The sequence below is a fragment of the Pseudophryne corroboree genome, chromosome 1 (assembly GCF_028390025.1).
Source record: "Pseudophryne corroboree isolate aPseCor3 chromosome 1, aPseCor3.hap2, whole genome shotgun sequence".
NCBI classification, from domain to species: Eukaryota; Metazoa; Chordata; class Amphibia; order Anura; family Myobatrachidae; genus Pseudophryne; species Pseudophryne corroboree.
In genome coordinates, this window is record NC_086444.1 from 1,200,315,520 (window position 1) to 1,200,333,372 (window position 17,853).

At 51.5% G+C, this 17,853-nt stretch overlaps 1 protein-coding gene across 1 annotated transcript in view; it reads right to left on the reverse strand.

The window, feature by feature from the left end:
• SMOX (spermine oxidase) overlaps positions 1–3,957 on the reverse strand; it is a 56,033-nt gene extending 52,076 nt beyond the window's left edge. The window contains exon 1 of the mRNA XM_063925319.1: positions 3,774–3,957. The gene's annotated coding sequence lies outside the window, so the exon portion shown is untranslated. The remainder of the gene's footprint in view (positions 1–3,773) is intronic.
• Between the last annotated feature and the right edge of the window lie 13,896 nt (positions 3,958–17,853).

The following is a 17,853-nucleotide window of genomic DNA, read 5'->3' on the forward strand; positions in this document are numbered from 1 at the left end:
CAGTTGCTGGGGTTACACAGCTAATTGAATTGCCCCCCAATAACAGGAAAAAAAACCTGTGCCAAAACACTTTAAGAATGGCTACAAATAAAATACTAGAAGTTATATACAGAGAGTGCCCCAGCAGCGTCCCTTGTAGCACCAGATCTTGTCCCCTGCACCCGTTATGCAACATCTGGCTGGCAATCCATGTAAACACTAGAGAAGTTCTCAGAAACTCTTGGAACATTAGATAAAGTACACACCCGAGGCACACAGTATAGAGCAGGTGTGTACACATCCGAAGCATGCAGGATAGGGCAGCCGTGTACGAACCTGGAGTCATTGTGAACTGCGCACTAGGTAAGGAGCGAGGTCACCGGATCCTGCACTATTCTATCACACTCTGATTCACAGCCTGGAAAATAAAATCTAGAAAATCGTTGCTCATGACTCACAAAGAGTCACCGTAACCTTTACAAGGGATGAAAGATTGTGCATTGCACAAGACTTGTGCAACAAGACCGACATCAGCAGAACAAGGTGCTGCACTAAATGCCAAGTATTCCACGCAGCCTGTGCGCACAAATACATTAAATATTTAACATGACACGATCCCCACTGAATATCTACCCAACCACACACCTCTCCATTCATTGTTCTCTGTACTGCAGCAGATCTGGGGGCAGGGTGTCGGGAGAGGCCGACTGACCAGCATGCAGCGGATGTAGTACATTCCAGGGGTAACTGCCCGCAGGTTGCAGTATGTTTCAACTCTCTAGATGACAGAGGCCTACTAAAATCTGCCCATCTGGGAACCCATTAGCCAACCACACTTTGGCATTGTAGCAAAGCCATCGAGTCAGGGGCCCAGCGCTGCCTATCTTGGAAAGAAAGAAGGCAAATGAGAGGGTTAATAAATACTAATACAGTATGGGGGGGGGGGGGGGGGGGGGGGGGGACAACCAGACACCCGACCGACTTTTCAATAAATTGAATTCCCCCCATAAGCTACCATATACACACACCACAGTGTAGGTTTGAGCTGGGTCCACACTGGATGACTTTTGAAAGATATGTCAGATTCCGATATTTCTGAACAACACTCAAATCGTCCAGGGTGTACCCAGCATAAGATATAAACCGTCCCATGAAGTTACACAGCACCCCTGTACAAAGCAGCAGACCACACAGCGGAACATTGGCATCATCTCCGGACACGACTCTCCCTCTTCACAACACAGACCAAAGCCGGGGTTACAAGGGTGACTTCCAAAAGGAAGCTATGTCAGGGAAGAACTTTCGTGCAGATTTCTCAAGAGTACCATAGGCATTAAAGGGACAGCTTTCGAGTTGCATGCAAGTAAAAAAAATTGAGCACCCAGCGACTATTTGCAAACTGCACCACGTATAGGCCTCTTGGTGGAGGTGTAATGGTTAGCATTACTGCCTCACAGCACTGAGGTCATGGGTTCAACTCCCACCATGACCCTAACTGTGTGGAGTTTGTATATTCTCCCCGTGCTTGCGTGGGGTTTCCCAGGGTGCTCCGGTTTCCCCCACACAATCCAAAGATATACTGGTAGGTTAACTGGCTCCCACCAAAAATTAACCCTAGTGTGAATGTCTGTGTGTGTACATGTGGTAGGGAAAATAGATTGTAAGCTCCACTGTGGCAGGGACTGATGTGAATAACCAAATATTCTCTGTAAAGCGCTGCAGAATATGTGTGCGCTACATAAATAACTAGTAAACTATATGTAAGGTCAGAAATGTCACCATGAGCCCGCAGTGCATAATAATATCCTGCATCACAGTATGGGTGTACAAGGTTCCATTTACCAATCCCCCCTCCCCCCTCCTTTTCTACGGAACCACAAAAGACACCCGGAAGGGTCACGCAAGGACAGAGTGCCACGTAGGTCCACGTATTGTACTTTATCATGCTGCAACAAAAGAGAGCAGGTCTGACTCAGCACTGGCGTCACATCCCAGCCATACCACACACCAAACAATAGGATTTTACACCGCAGCAGCAGCAGCATTTAGAACCGGGCTGAAGGGAAGCTTTGGAACCAGGCTTCTTTACGTCTGGAGAACAAAAATAAAAGGATCAGGTCCAGGAGGCAGGATCGGATTGCAGGGATTTCACGTTTATACAGGTTTTAAAACCCAGCCCTGAGCTTCTCGCTGCCATGGGAACTACACACCTCTTAATGGGGTCAGTAATGAAGGAATAGGGATTTAACGTCCTCAGCGCTGGTGCTTTCCAGCAACAAACTTCAGCACAAGGGCAAATTAAAGTCAAGGCAGCAAAACGGACGCAACTTTCAAACAAGAAAAATAAGGAGAATAATATTTTAAAAAAAGAAAAAGAAAAAAAATCTGTCAAATATCTTAATATATAAAAAGGAAATACAAAAAAAAAAATTGATGGATTGGTTTAGGAAACAACGTTCTTGCATTGTAAATATTCTCCTACAATTAATTTGAAAGCAAGCAGGGCTGCCATTGAAGGGTTTACAGATAAAGCGCGATATGTACTTCTGTCCTGAAGAGCTTACACTCCATTATTTCTGAACAGATCTTTAAACCATTTAATGCCAATCCAAAAACCATTAACAGACCACTTGATACCGGATGAATGAGGCCATTGCTCCCATATTCCGATGCTCCCGGTCTATGGCTATTATGCCGGCTACATTCTACCACAGGCCTTGTACACCCTGCAAGCCTATAACAGATGTCGGAGCCTCCCATCAACATCCCAGAGACAGATCTTCACACTCTAGCGCCACAGATGTGGATCAAAACCCAGGATGGCGTGACGGACGGCTCGGCATTGTATGAGGAGTAGACTGTCAGCTTAGTGGCTCAGGGAAACTGCACTGCAGCGGGTCACTATACATGTGGAGCAAGAATAAGACTGATAATGGGGATTAAATGATGATGTCATGGGGGGGGGGGTTGCTTCTCTACAACTGAAAAAGGAGGTCTGAGGAAGGCAGAGGGGAGAGGGTGCAGGAGGGAGATGATAATGGGGGAGTCAGGATTTTGGTGCAGAACCCCAGATCTCCTGTCATGTGCTGCTGGGCAGGGAGAGGATCTAGCCTCCCCCTACCTGCAATGCTGGGGTTACTGACTACAAGGAGCACCAGCTACTCTCAGCAGACCCCCTGCCCCACATACCTAGGCGATGAGCCCCTGCAGAGCCCCCAGTGCAGCACACAGAATCGGCAGAGCCCTTTACCCGCTACAGAGCCCCCCTCGCCCAGGAGCAAAGCCCCTCAAATCCCCCCCCCCCCCCCCCAGTGCCGCACACAGAAGCAGCAGAGCCCCCCATCCCCAGGAGCAGCCCACTCCCCCTACCGCACATTGCTGCAGAGCCCCCCCAGTGCCGCACACAGAAGCGGCAGAGCCCCCCCATAAGCCGGAGCAGACATACCTAGGCACTGATCCCCTTTCGGAGCCCCCCAGCGCCGCACACAGAAGCAGCAGAGCCCCCTGCCCGCTACAGAGGGCCCCCATCCCAGGAGCTGAGCCCCCACCCCCGCCACACGATCAGGCACACAGCACTGCAGGGTAGAGGAGGCCACTGGGTGGGGGGGGGGGGGGGGACAGGAGGGGGCACTTGCCAGTAAATGCACGGGAATCCGATGTACTGTTATACAGCACATAGTGCCAGGCTGGCACACACACGGGAGGAGGGGTGCAGGTGCCCGGTGCCCAGTGCCCCCTACCCCCGGCACACACAGGGTTACCGGACACCGCATACATACATCGTATCCGTCTACCTTCCTCCGTGCGCCCGATGTGATCACTGACTCCGCTCCCGGCTCTCACACTGGGCACAGCTCTGTCTCCTGCTCGGTGATCAGCCGTCCGGGCACTGTGGCTGCAGGAGCCGGGCCAGTCTGTTTATCAGCGCGCAGGGCCCTCCCACCTCCTGCAAGACACGAAACGGCCTCCTGTGCTCGTACATATTACACCCCTCCCTCCCATATTACAACTCCCACCTCCTGTGCTCGTACATATTACACCCCTCCCTCCCATATTACACCTCCCACCTCCTGTACTCATACATATTACACCCCTCCCTCCCATATTACACCTCCCACCTCCTGTGCTCGTACTTACACCTCCCACCTCCTGTGCTCGTACATATTACACCCCTCCCTCCCATATTACACCTCCCATCTCCTGTACTCATACATATTACACCCCTCCCTCCTGTGCTCTTACATATTACACCCCTCCCTCCTGTGCTCTTACATATTACACCCCTCCCTCCCATATTACACCTCCCACCTCCTGTGCTCGTACATATTACACCCCTCCCTCCCATATTACACCTCCCACCTCCTGTGCTCGTACATATTACACCCCTCCCTCCCATATTACACCTCCCACCTCCTGTACTCATACAAATTACACCCCTCCCTCCTGTGCTCTTACATTTTACACCCCTCCCTCCCATATTACACCTCCCACCTCCTGTACTCATACATATTACACCCCTCCCTCCCATATTACACCTCCCACCTCCTGTACTCATACATATTACACCCCTCCCTCCCATATTACACCTCCCACCTCCTGTACTCATACATATTAAACCCCTCCATCCCATATTACACCTCCCACCTCCTGTGCTCTTACATATTACACCCCTCCCTCCTGTGCTCTTACATATTACACCCCTCCCTCCCATATTACACCTCCCACCTCCTGTACTCATACATATTACACCCCTCCCTCCCATATTACACCTCCCACCTCCTGTGCTCGTACATGTTACACCCCTCCCTCGTCCTCCCATATTACACCTCCCACCTCCTGTACTCATACATATTACACCCCTCCCTCCTGTGCTCTTACATATTACACCCCTCCCTCCTGTGCTCTTACATATTACACCCCTCCCTCCCATATTACACCTCCCACCTCCTGTGCTCGTACATATTACACCCCTCCCTCCCATATTACACCTCCCACCTCCTGTGCTCGTACATATTACACCCCTCCCTCCCATATTACACCTCCCACCTCCTGTACTCATACATATTACACCCCTCCCTCCTGTGCTCTTACATATTACACCCCTCCCTCCTGTGCTCTTACATATTACACCCCTCCCTCCCATATTACACCTCCCACCTCCTGTACTCATACATATTACACCCCTCCCTCCCATATTACACCTCCCACCTCCTGTGCTCGTACATATTACACCCCTCCCTCCCATATTACACCTCCCACCTCCTGTACTCATACATATTACACCCCTACCTCCTGTGCTCTTACATATTACACCCCTCCCTCCTGTGCTCTTACATATTACACCCCTCCCTCCCATATTACACCTCCCACCTCCTGTACTCATACATATTACACCCCTCCCTCCCATATTACACCTCCCACCTCCTGTACTCATACATATTACACCCCTCCCTCCCATATTACACCTCCCACCTCCTGTACTCATACATATTACACCCCTCCATCCCATATTACACCTCCCACCTCCTGTGCTCATACATATTACACCCCTCCCTCTTGTGCTCTTACATATTACACCTCCCACCTGTGCTCTTACATATTACACCCCTCCCTCCCATATTACACCTCCCACCTCCTGTACTCATACATATTACACCCCTCCATCCCATATTACACCTCCCACCTCCTGTGCTCATACATATTACACCCCTCCCTCCTGTGCTCTTACATATTACACCTCCCTCCTGTGCTCGTACATATTACACCCCTTCCTCCCATATTACACCTCCCACCTCCTGTGTTCGTACATATTACACCCCTCCCTCCCATATTACACCTCCCACCTCCTGTACTTATACATATTACACCCCTCCCTCCCATATTACACCTCCCACCTTCTGTGCTCGTACATATTACACCCCTCCCTCCCATATTACACCCCTCCTTCCTGTGCTCGTACATATTACACCCCTCCCTCCCATATTACACCTCCCACCTCCTGTACTCATACAAATTACACCCCTCCCTCCTGTGCTCTTACATTTTACACCCCTCCCTCCCATATTACACCTCCCACCTCCTGTACTCATACATATTACACCCCTCCCTCCCATATTACACCTCCCACCTCCTGTACTCATACATATTACACCCCTCCCTCCCATATTACACCTCCCACCTCCTGTACTCATACATATTAAACCCCTCCATCCCATATTACACCTCCCACCTCCTGTGCTCTTACATATTACACCCCTCCCTCCTGTGCTCTTACATATTACACCCCTCCCTCCCATATTACACCTCCCACCTCCTGTACTCATACATATTACACCCCTCCCTCCCATATTACACCTCCCACCTCCTGTGCTCGTACATATTACACCCCTCCCTCGTCCTCCCATATTACACCTCCCACCTCCTGTACTCATACATATTACACCCCTCCCTCCTGTGCTCTTACATATTACACCCCTCCCTCCTGTGCTCTTACATATTACACCCCTCCCTCCCATATTACACCTCCCACCTCCTGTGCTCGTACATATTACACCCCTCCCTCCCATATTACACCTCCCACCTCCTGTGCTCGTACATATTACACCCCTCCCTCCCATATTACACCTCCCACCTCCTGTACTCATACATATTACACCCCTCCCTCCTGTGCTCTTACATATTACACCCCTCCCTCCCATATTACACCTCCCACCTCCTGTACTCATACATATTACACCCCTCCCTCCCATATTACACCTCCCACCTCCTGTGCTCGTACATATTACACCCCTCCCTCCCATATTACACCTCCCACCTCCTGTACTCATACATATTACACCCCTACCTCCTGTGCTCTTACATATTACACCCCTCCCTCCTGTGCTCTTACATATTACACCCCTCCCTCCCATATTACACCTCCCACCTCCTGTACTCATACATATTACACCCCTCCCTCCCATATTACACCTCCCACCTCCTGTACTCATACATATTACACCCCTCCCTCCCATATTACACCTCCCACCTCCTGTACTCATACATATTACACCCCTCCATCCCATATTACACCTCCCACCTCCTGTGCTCATACATATTACACCCCTCCCTCTTGTGCTCTTACATATTACACCTCCCACCTGTGCTCTTACATATTACACCCCTCCCTCCCATATTACACCTCCCACCTCCTGTACTCATACATATTACACCCCTCCATCCCATATTACACCTCCCACCTCCTGTGCTCATACATATTACACCCCTCCCTCCTGTGCTCTTACATATTACACCTCCCTCCTGTGCTCGTACATATTACACCCCTTCCTCCCATATTACACCTCCCACCTCCTGTGTTCGTACATATTACACCCCTCCCTCCCATATTACACCTCCCACCTCCTGTACTTATACATATTACACCCCTCCCTCCCATATTACACCTCCCACCTTCTGTGCTCGTACATATTACACCCCTCCCTCCCATATTACACCCCTCCTTCCTGTGCTCGTACATATTACACCCCTCCCTCCCATATTACACCTCCCACCTCCTGTACTCATACATATTACACCCCTCCCTCCCATATTACACCTCCCACCTCCTGTACTCATACATATTACACCCCTCCCTCCCATATTACACCTCCCACCTCCTGTGCTCTTACATATTACACCCCTCCCTCCCATATTAAACCTCCCACCTCCTGTACTCATACATATTACACCCCTCCCTCCTGTGCTCTTACATATTACACCCCTCCCTCCTGTACTCTTACATATTACACCCCTCCCTCCCATATTACACCTCCCACCTCCTGTACTCATACATATTACACCCCTCCCTCCCATATTACACCTCCCACCTCCTGTGCTCGTACATATTACACCCCTCCCTCCCATATTACACCCCTCCTTCCTGTGCACGTACATATTACACCCCTCCCTCCTTCGCTAGTACATATTGCACCCCCTCCTGTGCTCGTACATATTACACCCCTCCCTCCCATATTACACCTCCCACCTCCTGTACTCATACATATTACACCCCTCCCTTCCATATTACACCTCTTCCTCCTGTGCTCGTACATATTGCACCCCTCCTTCCTGTGCTCTTGCATATTACACCCCTCCCTCCTGTGCTCATACATATTACACCCCTCCCTCCGATATTACACTCCTCCCTCCTGTGCTCATACATATTACACCCCCTCCCTCCTGTGCTCTTACATATCACACCCCTCCCTTCCATATTACACCTCTTCCTCCTGTGCTCGTACATATTGCACTCCTCCCTCCTGTGCTCATACATATTACACCCCTTCCTCTCATATTACATCCCTTCCTCCTGTACTCATATATATTACACCCCTCCCATATTACACCCCTTCCTTCTGTGCTTGTACATATTACACCCCACCCTCCTGTACTCATACATATTACACCTCTCCCTCCCATATTACACCTCCCCCTCCTGTACTCATACATATTACACCCTCCCTCCTGTGCTCTTACATATTACACCCATCCCTCCTGTGCTGGTACATATTACACCCCCTCCCTCTTGTACTCGTACATATTACACCCCTCCCTCCCATATTACACCACCCCCTCCTGTACTCGTACATATTACACCCCTCCATCCCATATTACACTTCCCCCTCCTGTATTCATGCATAATACACCCCTCCCTCCTGTGCTCATACATATTACACCCCTCCTTCCTGTCCAGAGAGTTGTGGTAAATGGAGTGCATTCACAGGAGGGAAATGTTACCAGTGGAGTACCCCAGGGAACTGTACTTGGACCAGTGCTTTTTAATATCTTTATTGGTGACATTGCAAATGGCATTAAAGGGAAAGTATGCCTTTTTGCAGATGACACAAAGGTATGCAACAGGGTAGACACACCAGGTGGGGTAAAACAAATGATTGAGGATCTAGGTAGACTAGAGGAATGGTCAAGAGTGTGGCAATTACAGTTTAATGCCAAAAAATGCAAAATCATGCACTTGGGTCTCAAAAATCCAAAAGCTAAATATAGTATTAATGGCACTATACTGGAAACTACTGAGGAGGAAAGGGATCTAGGAGTCACTATTTCAGATGACTTAAAGGCAGGTAAGCAATGTAACAAGGCAATGAGGAAGACTAGTCAGATGCTTGGCTGCATTGGGAGAGGCAGGGCCGTTTCTAGACAATTTGGCTCCCAGTGCGAGATTTAAAAATGCGCCCCCCCCCATTGCTATAAAAAAAATTGCGCCCCCCCCCTTATAGCTATAAAAAGAAAAAGTATGCGCGCGCCGGAGGCGCGCGTGCTCCCAACAAGGCGTGGCCTCATCTGATATCATCACGCCCACACACAGGGGGGAAAAAATAAAAAAAGTCCCCATTTTACACATTACAGCAGCCAAGTGTCCCCATTTTACACAGTGCGGCAGGCAGGTGTCCCCATTTTACAGAGCGCAGCAGGCAGATATCCCCATTTTACACAGTACGCAGGCAGGTATCCCCATTTTACACAGTGCGGCAGGCAGATATCCCCATTTTACACAGCGCGGCAGGCAGGTATCCCCATTTTACAAAGTGTGGCAGGCAGGTTTCCCCATTTTACACAGTGCGGAAGGCAGATATCCCCATTTTACACAGTACGCAGGCAGGTATCCCCATTTTACACAGTGCGGCAGGCAGGTGTCCCCATTTTACACAGTGCGGCAGGCAGGTGTTCCCATTTTACACAGTGCGGCAGGCAGGTGTCCCCATTTTACACAGTGAGGCAGGTGTCCCCATTTTACACAGTGAGGCAGGTGTCCCCATTTTACACAGTGAGGCAGGTGTCCCCATTTTACACAGTGAGGCAGGTGTCCCCATTTTACATAGTGCGGCAGGCAGGCGCCCATTTTACACAGTGCGGCAGGCAGGCGCCCATTTTACACAGTGCGGCAGGCAGGTGTCCCCATTTTACACAGTGCGGCAGACAGGTGTCCCCATTTTACACAGTGCGGCAGACAGGTGTCCCCATTTTACACAGTGCGGCAGGCAGGTGCCCCCATTTTACACAGTGCGGCAGGCAGGTGTCCCCATTTTACACAGTGAGGCAGGTGTCCCCATTTTACACAGTGCGGCAGGCAGGCCCCCATTTTACACAGCGTGGCAGGCAGGCCCCCATTTTACACAGCGTGGCAGGCAGGTGTCCCCATTTTACACAGCGCGGCAGGCAGGTGTCCCCATTTTACACAGCGCGGCAGGCAGGTGTCCCCATTTTACACAGTGCGGCAGGCAGGTGTCCCCATTTTACACAGCGCGGCAGGCAGGCCCCCATTTTACACAGCGTGGCAGGCAGGCCCCCATTTTACACAGCGTGGCAGGCAGGCCCCCATTTTACACAGCGTGGCAGGCAGGTGTCCCCATTTTACACAGTGCAGCAGGCAGGTATCCCCAGTGTGGCAGGCAGGTATCCCCAGTGTGGCATGCAGGTGTCAAGTGGTGGGGGGGAAGGAAGGGGGAGAGAGAGATATACTTACATGTTCCGCTCTTCGGATCCCGCCGCCGGACGTCCCTCGCGCCAGCCGCCCCCGCCGCCGCCTCCTTCCAGCTTCTCTCCTCCCTCTCCCCGAGCGCTCCTGCTCGAGGGGGCGGGGCTTCGTGGAATGACGCGTTTGCGTCATGACGTCACGACGCAAACGCGTCATTTCGCGAAACTCCGCCCCCTCGAGCAGGAGCGCTCGGGGAGAGGGAGGAGAGGGGGAAATAACACTTAAAGTGCCGCGGCGGGCGCCCCGTGCGGTTGCACGGCTCGCCCGCCGCTAGAAACGGCACTGGGGAGAGGAATCAGCAGCAGAAAGACAGAAGTAATAATGCCACTGTATAGGTCATTGGTACGGCCTCATCTAGAATACTGTATTCAGTTCTGGAGGCCATATCTTCAAAAGGATATTAATACATTAGAAACTGTACAAAGGAGGGCAACTAAAATGGTGAATGGCCTACATCACAAAACATACCCAGAAAGACTAAGAAATCTCAATATGTATAGTTTGGAGTAGAGAAGGGAAAGGGGGGACATTATAGAAACTTTCAAATATATCAAGGGTTTTAACAAAGTCCAGGAGGGAAACATTCTCCAAATGAAGAGAAGCAATGGGACACGAAGACATGCACTGAGACTGGAGGGGGGGAGGTTCAGGGTAAATTTGCGGAAAAATTATTTCACAGAAAGGGTAGTGGACAAGTGGAATAGCCTCCCATCAGAGGTGGTAGAGGCTAAGACAGTAGAGCAATTTAAACATGCATGGGATAGACATAAGGATATCCTTACAAAGAAATAAGGATCAAATAAGGTTACAGATAAAAATAATGTAAAAAAAAAAAAAAAAAAAAGGGGGCAGACTAGATGGGCCAAGTGGTTCTTATCTGCCGACAAATTCTATGTTTCTATGTTTCTATGTTACATATTACACCCCTCCCTCCTGTACTCATACATATTACACCCCTCCCTCCGATATTACACTCCTCCCTCCTGTGCTCATACATATTACACCCCCTCCCTTCTGTGCTCATACATATCACACCCCTCCCTTCCATATTATATCTGTCCCTCCTGTACTCATATATATTACACCTCTTCCTCCTGTGCTCGTACATATTGCACCCCTCCTTCCTGTGCTCTTGCATATTACACCCCTCCCTCCTATGCTCATACATATTACACCCCCTCCCTCCTGTACTCATACATATTACACCCCTCCCTCTGATATTACACTCCTCCCTCCTGTGCTCATACATATTACACCCCCTCCCTTCTGTGCTCATACATATCACACCCCTCCCTTCCATATTATATCTGTCCCTCCTGTACTCATATATATTACACCCCTCTCTCCTGTACTCATACATATTACACCCCATATTACACCCCTTCCTCCCATATTACATCCCTTCCTTCTTCCTGTACGCGTACATATTATATACCCCCCGCCTGTACTCATACATATTACACCCATCCCTCCCATATTACATCTGTCCCTCCTGCACTCGTATATATCACACCCCTTCCTCCTGTATTCATATATATTACATACCCTCCAACATTTTACACATAAAAATCGGTACAAATTAGGAAAGCGCCTTCTCCTTTACTTTCAATGGAAGTTTGGAGAGCCAAAATCGATACAGACCATAAAAAAAGTTACTGTACCTGCCAAAAAGGTACAGTTGGAGGGTATGATATTACACCCCTCCCTCCCATATTACATACTTCCCTCCTGTACTCATACATATTACATCCCTCCCTCTTGTACTCATACATATTACACCCCTCCCTCCTGTACTCCTATATATTACACCCTCACTCCTTTTTCCATATATATATTACACACCTCCCTCCCATATTACATCCCTTCCTCCTGTGCTCATACATATTACACCCCTCCCTCCTGTACTCATACATATTACACCCCTCCCTCCTGTACTCATATATATTAAACCCTCCCTCCTGTTTCCATATATATTACACCCCTCCCATATTACATCCCTTCCTCCTGTACTCATACATATTACACCCCTCCCTCCTGTGCTCATACATATTTCACCCCTCCCTCCTGTACTCATACATATTACACCCCTTCCTCCTGTGCTCATACATATTACACCCCTCCCTATTAGCCAAAACCAGTGCTTGTGGCAGACAATCACAAAATATGTGCACAACAGAAGCAAATCTTGCCCCTCATCACATAATTGAACCTAAGGATGCCATATAAACATAGTTTCTGCTGCAGGGTACACTGGGCTCCACAGGGAATGACATTGGGGTGTAGAGTAGGATCTTGATCCGAGGCACCAACAGGCTAAAAGCTTTGTTCCCAGAATGCATAGCGCCGCCTCCTCTATAACCCTGCCTCCGTGCACAGGAGCTAAGTTTTGTAGTTGGTGCCATGCAGTGCAGGCATACAACAGGGAAGCTGATCCAGCAGCCCTGAGAAGAGCTGTTTAAAGTGAAAAATGAAGACTTCAAGGGCTGCAGCAGAGGCACTGTAAGTGTTAGATTTCAGTCAGACATCTCCTGCTGCAGCTCCATCACCTCCCTCAGTGGCGCTGTATACTCCCGCGCCCTGGTTGCCGGGTACTTACAGCGGAGGCTCCGGTTCTTCTTCGTCAGTCACACACAGCACCCCAACTCTCCAGGATCGCGTGGCCGCACACAGGGAGGAGGTAAGGGGGTCCCCCAGGTGGGACCCGCAGGAAATCGCGATCCGGCGCTTGGGCGCCATTAGGACAAGTTGAGCTGATCCTGGGACTGTTTGGGCAAATCCTCCTCTGTAAAGCCGCCTGCATGTCAGCGCTGTGCATTTTACAGGACACTTAAGTATTCTACATGTCTGCTGACAGTGTTAGTTAATAAAGAGTGCATTTAGTCAGGGTTATGTAGTACAAGTACCCTGTGATATACATCCAGTCTTTACTGTGCATTGTTATATCTATTGAGTGTATAGCTATACTTAGTACTACTCTGTATTGCTAGTCCAGTGCAGTGTTATTGCATGTCATAATTTCTGCATTGTACAATGTGACTATGTGTGTGTGCATATAGCTGCTGTGTGACCTCCATTTCGTGTATCCCGAAATTCTATAACCTGAGGGGGCTACGTGCGTCCGGGTCAGAGCCGGCGGAACACTGTCAGCAAGGGGATGCAAAGCAGGGAGGCGCTAGAGTGGAGAAGCGCTTTCCCTGCTCTGCATCCCACCTGCTGTACACCCAGCTGTTGCTGCTGGCTGCAGCATTGTAAAGCTGGAACGGGGAAGAATATCGCCGCTTAGCCTCACACTGTACTCCGCTGTCATGTGGTGCGGAGAGGATCCGTCTGGCTCATCCCTCCTCCCAGCAACAGCATCAGGCACCGGGACTATGCTAGCCATACATCAGACCAACTTTTCTCCAACACTCCAAACTTCCAACCATCCAACTTGTCTGTTCAACTAAAACAGTGCCCCACACATCTCACCAACTTTTTACCAGTGCTCCACACATCTAACCAACTTTTCATCAGACCAACCAACCTTCCAACTGTTCTGTCCAACTTGTGAAGTCACCGAAGTAGGCGGACAGTGCCTGCCTACAGTTCTTCAGTTTTGTTTTGTTTTTTAATTTCAAAACATGCAGACGTGTCTTTTTTTCAGTGAAACTGGGCTTTTCTTTCACCACCATACATTTATTAGATTTACTTATTTTTATACTGAACTATGGATACCAGCATGGTTGGGCTGCCAAGGCAAATCTCCTATATAATAGCCCTATTCTGTGACCTTGTGATTCATTTGCTAACGCTGGGCGGAGTCACAACACTGGGCGGAGTTAGTCAAATGAGTCACAGAGATCTGGCCAAATCTACAGGAGACTAGGAGCAGAAGCAGATAGCATGGGCATTGGGCATGTCACAGGCAGGGGTGCAGACCTCCCAGCTTTCTGCAGGAGCTTTATCCAGGCAGAAGGAGGGAAACACACTCGGCGAAAAGGGGGCGTGGCTTCACGGGAGCGTCCCCGTTTTTGTCAGTGAGGGAGCATGCCCAGCGCTCTGTGAGCTGCTGGCATGCCCCCAGGGGCTGATTATGAGTCCGGAGGGCACAGGGCACTTGAGACAGGGGAGCCCTATCTCATTGCTGTGCCTGCTGTGGGTTGGGGGGCGTGGCCTAATTGCGGCCCGCGCGGCCACGCCCCCTTATGCAAATTCCGATTTTTATTTTTATAATGGGATTTTGGCCCCTCAGCTAGGGCTAAATCCAGAGGAGGTGGTCGCTCCCCCCTACACACCCGCACAGGGAGAAGAAAGCAAGGAGACTGCTGCCTCCCTGTAACACCACAGACCTGCCAATATGCAGCAACGTGTGCTGACTGTAGCACAATGCTGCCGCTGTTGCTGGCAGGACGGGGGGGGGGGGGGCTCCTGAGCTGGGACAGAGCTACTCCAGCCGGGGGGCCCCCTAAAACTGTGGGGCCAACGGTACGTATCCCCTGCCCCCCCCCCCACCTTAATCCGGCTCTGCTGCTGGAAGCCCCCCATTAATCCGTACCCCCTGATGCCCCCTCTCCCTCTGTCTCCACTATTCACTGCTGCTCTGCTAAGCAGAACAGCGAGTACAGGAGCTTTCCAACTGCCCCCCCCCCCACCGCCGGACACTGCGACCTGCGGGTGGGACAGCGGGACAGACCCCAAAAAATGGGACTGTCCCGCGAAAATCGGGACATTTGGAAGGTATGGGGGTGTGTGAGGGGTATGTCATACAGACAGACGGGCACCGGCTCACTGTGTGCTTGACCCCCCACATCGGCATACTCAGCAGGGTCTCTCTGGTGCGGAGGAGCGTCACTTTCTGACACACTCCACGCTTCTTAGCTGCAGTTTAGTGGGGCACCTGCCGCTGTGCAGGTTCCATACTGCCTCTGTTATCTCCAGCCCCGGCAACCCCACCGCTAGCTGCAGCGCTGCCACCCGCAGTGGAGTGCGCCCAGCTCATTCACACACTTTAGCTGGCGGGTAGCGCTGCAGAAGTCCGAGCTGCTTGCAGGCTCTGACCCACTCCTCCCTCCAGCCGCAGCGTCTCCTGGGAGCTAACCAGTCACTCCCAGTCTCCCCTTACCACAGTGCCCGGAAGCCGTGAGGTCCGCGCCACGTGCATGCTATGACCCCCTCCTCCCTCCAGCCGCAGCATCTCCTGGGGGCTAACCAGTCATTTCCAGTCTCACCTTACCACAGTGCCCGGCAGCTGCGCGAGGTCTGCGGTGTGTGACTGAGGAGGGGGGGAGGGATGCGGACGGGCAGAAGAAGCAGAACTCCAGCCTGAGAGAGTCAGCCATGCCAAGTCTCCAGCAGCAGCAGATCCCAACAGGTTGGAGTGGAACAGCAGCAGCCAGCAGCAGTGACTCCGGTAAGACACATCTGTCTGTCACCACTGTTTTGTCCCTAATACCAATCTCTCCCGTGCCCTGTGTTCTGTCATGTCCCTGTCACCCCTGGCCTTGCCCTGCCACCCTTATCCTGGCCCTTTCACCCTTATCCTTGCCCTTTCACCCTTATCCTGGCCCTGTCACCCTTATGCTGGCCCTGTTACCCCTATCCTGGCCCTGTCACCCCTGTGCTTGCCCTGTCAACCCTATACTGGCCCCGTCACCCCCCCTGTCCTGGTCCTGCCGCCCCTACCCTGGCCCTGTCACCCCTATCCTATCCCTATCATTTCTGTCCTGGCCCCGTCACCCCTGTCCTGGCCCCGTCACCCCTGTCCTGGCACCGTCACCCCTGTCCTGGCACCGTCACCCCTGTACTGACCCTGTCACCCCTGTCCTGGCCCTGTTACTGCATACCCTCCAACTACCTTTTATGGCATGTACAGTACCCGCAGCGCCTCCAGACCTCTCCCCAATGCACCACACCTCCGCACCTTCCCCTCCACCACATGCGGCACTCCACCCCTCCCCCACATGCTGTGCCTCCAGACCCCCTACACCACCCGTGGCTCCCACTCCTCCACCCCTTCACCACCCACAGCACCTCCAGGCCCCTTCCACCATTCACCCCCCTTATATGTCTCCCCCCACCCGCAGCATCTGCAGACACCCTCCTCCATCAGCGGTCCCCCCCTCACCCACCCCTCCCCCACCAATGGCACCCCCGCACCTGCCCCTCCACCACCTGCAGAACCTCCTTTCCCATCCGCCGCAACACCCGTACCTACCCCTACCCTACCCATGGTGCCTGCGGTCCCGTACCCCACCACCGGCACTCCCGTCCCTTCCCATCCCACAGCACCTCTGGAACCCTTCATCCATCCACAACATCCCCACACCTGCCCCTCTCCCACCCGTGGCACCCCTGCCCCTCCCCCACCTGCAGTGCCTCCGGACCCCTCCCCCATCTGCATCCCCCACTCCTCTGCCCCTCCCCCACGCGCAGCACCTCCCGAACCTTCCCCATCCGGGCCCCACCCCCACTTCTGCCTCCCCTCCACCCGCAGCATCTACAGACACCATCCGCAGTCCCCCCCGCACCCGCTACATTCTGTACATCGTGCCCTGCAGGTGCTGTTCACGCCATCGCAAGGGGCTGCGCCTCTTTCACCATCGCACGCCCTTTCATTGTGCAATATTTAACCACTAACAAAGGAATGCAGGCAATACTCCATATAATACAAATATTAAACCCCAGAAAGGCATGCAAGGGTTAAGGGGGCGTAGCCCCTCGCGACGGTGTGAAGAGCGCCCGTAGGGCGCGATGAAGCACCTAGTATATATATATATATATATATATATATATATATAAGATGTAGATATTCGGCACTATATATTTTTAAAAAGATTATTATTATATATATATATATTTTTTTTTTAAATGGAATGGGAAAAACCCGAAAAAAAATTGCGTGGGGTCCCCCCTCCAAAGCATAACCAGCCTCTGGCTCTTCGAGCCGGTCCTGGTTCTAAAAATCCGGGGAAAAAAGGGACAGGGGATCCCCCGTATTTTTAAAACCAGCACCGGGCTCTGCGCCTGGTGCTGGTGCAAAAAATACGGGGGACAAAAAGAGTAGGGGTCCCCCATATTTTTTACACCAGCACCGGGCTCCACTAGCTGGACAGATAATGCCACAGCCGGGGGTCACTTTTATACAGTGCCCTGCGGCCATGGCATTAAATATCCAACTAGTCACCCCTGGCCGGGGTACCCTGGGGGAGTGGGGACCCCTTCAATCAAGGGGTCCCCCCCCCCAGCCACCCAAGGGCCAGGGGTGAAGCCCGAGGCTGTCCCCCCCATCCAAAGGCTGCGGATGGGGGGCTGATAGCCTTGAGAAAATTGAAAGAATATTGTTTTTCCCAGTAGTACTACAA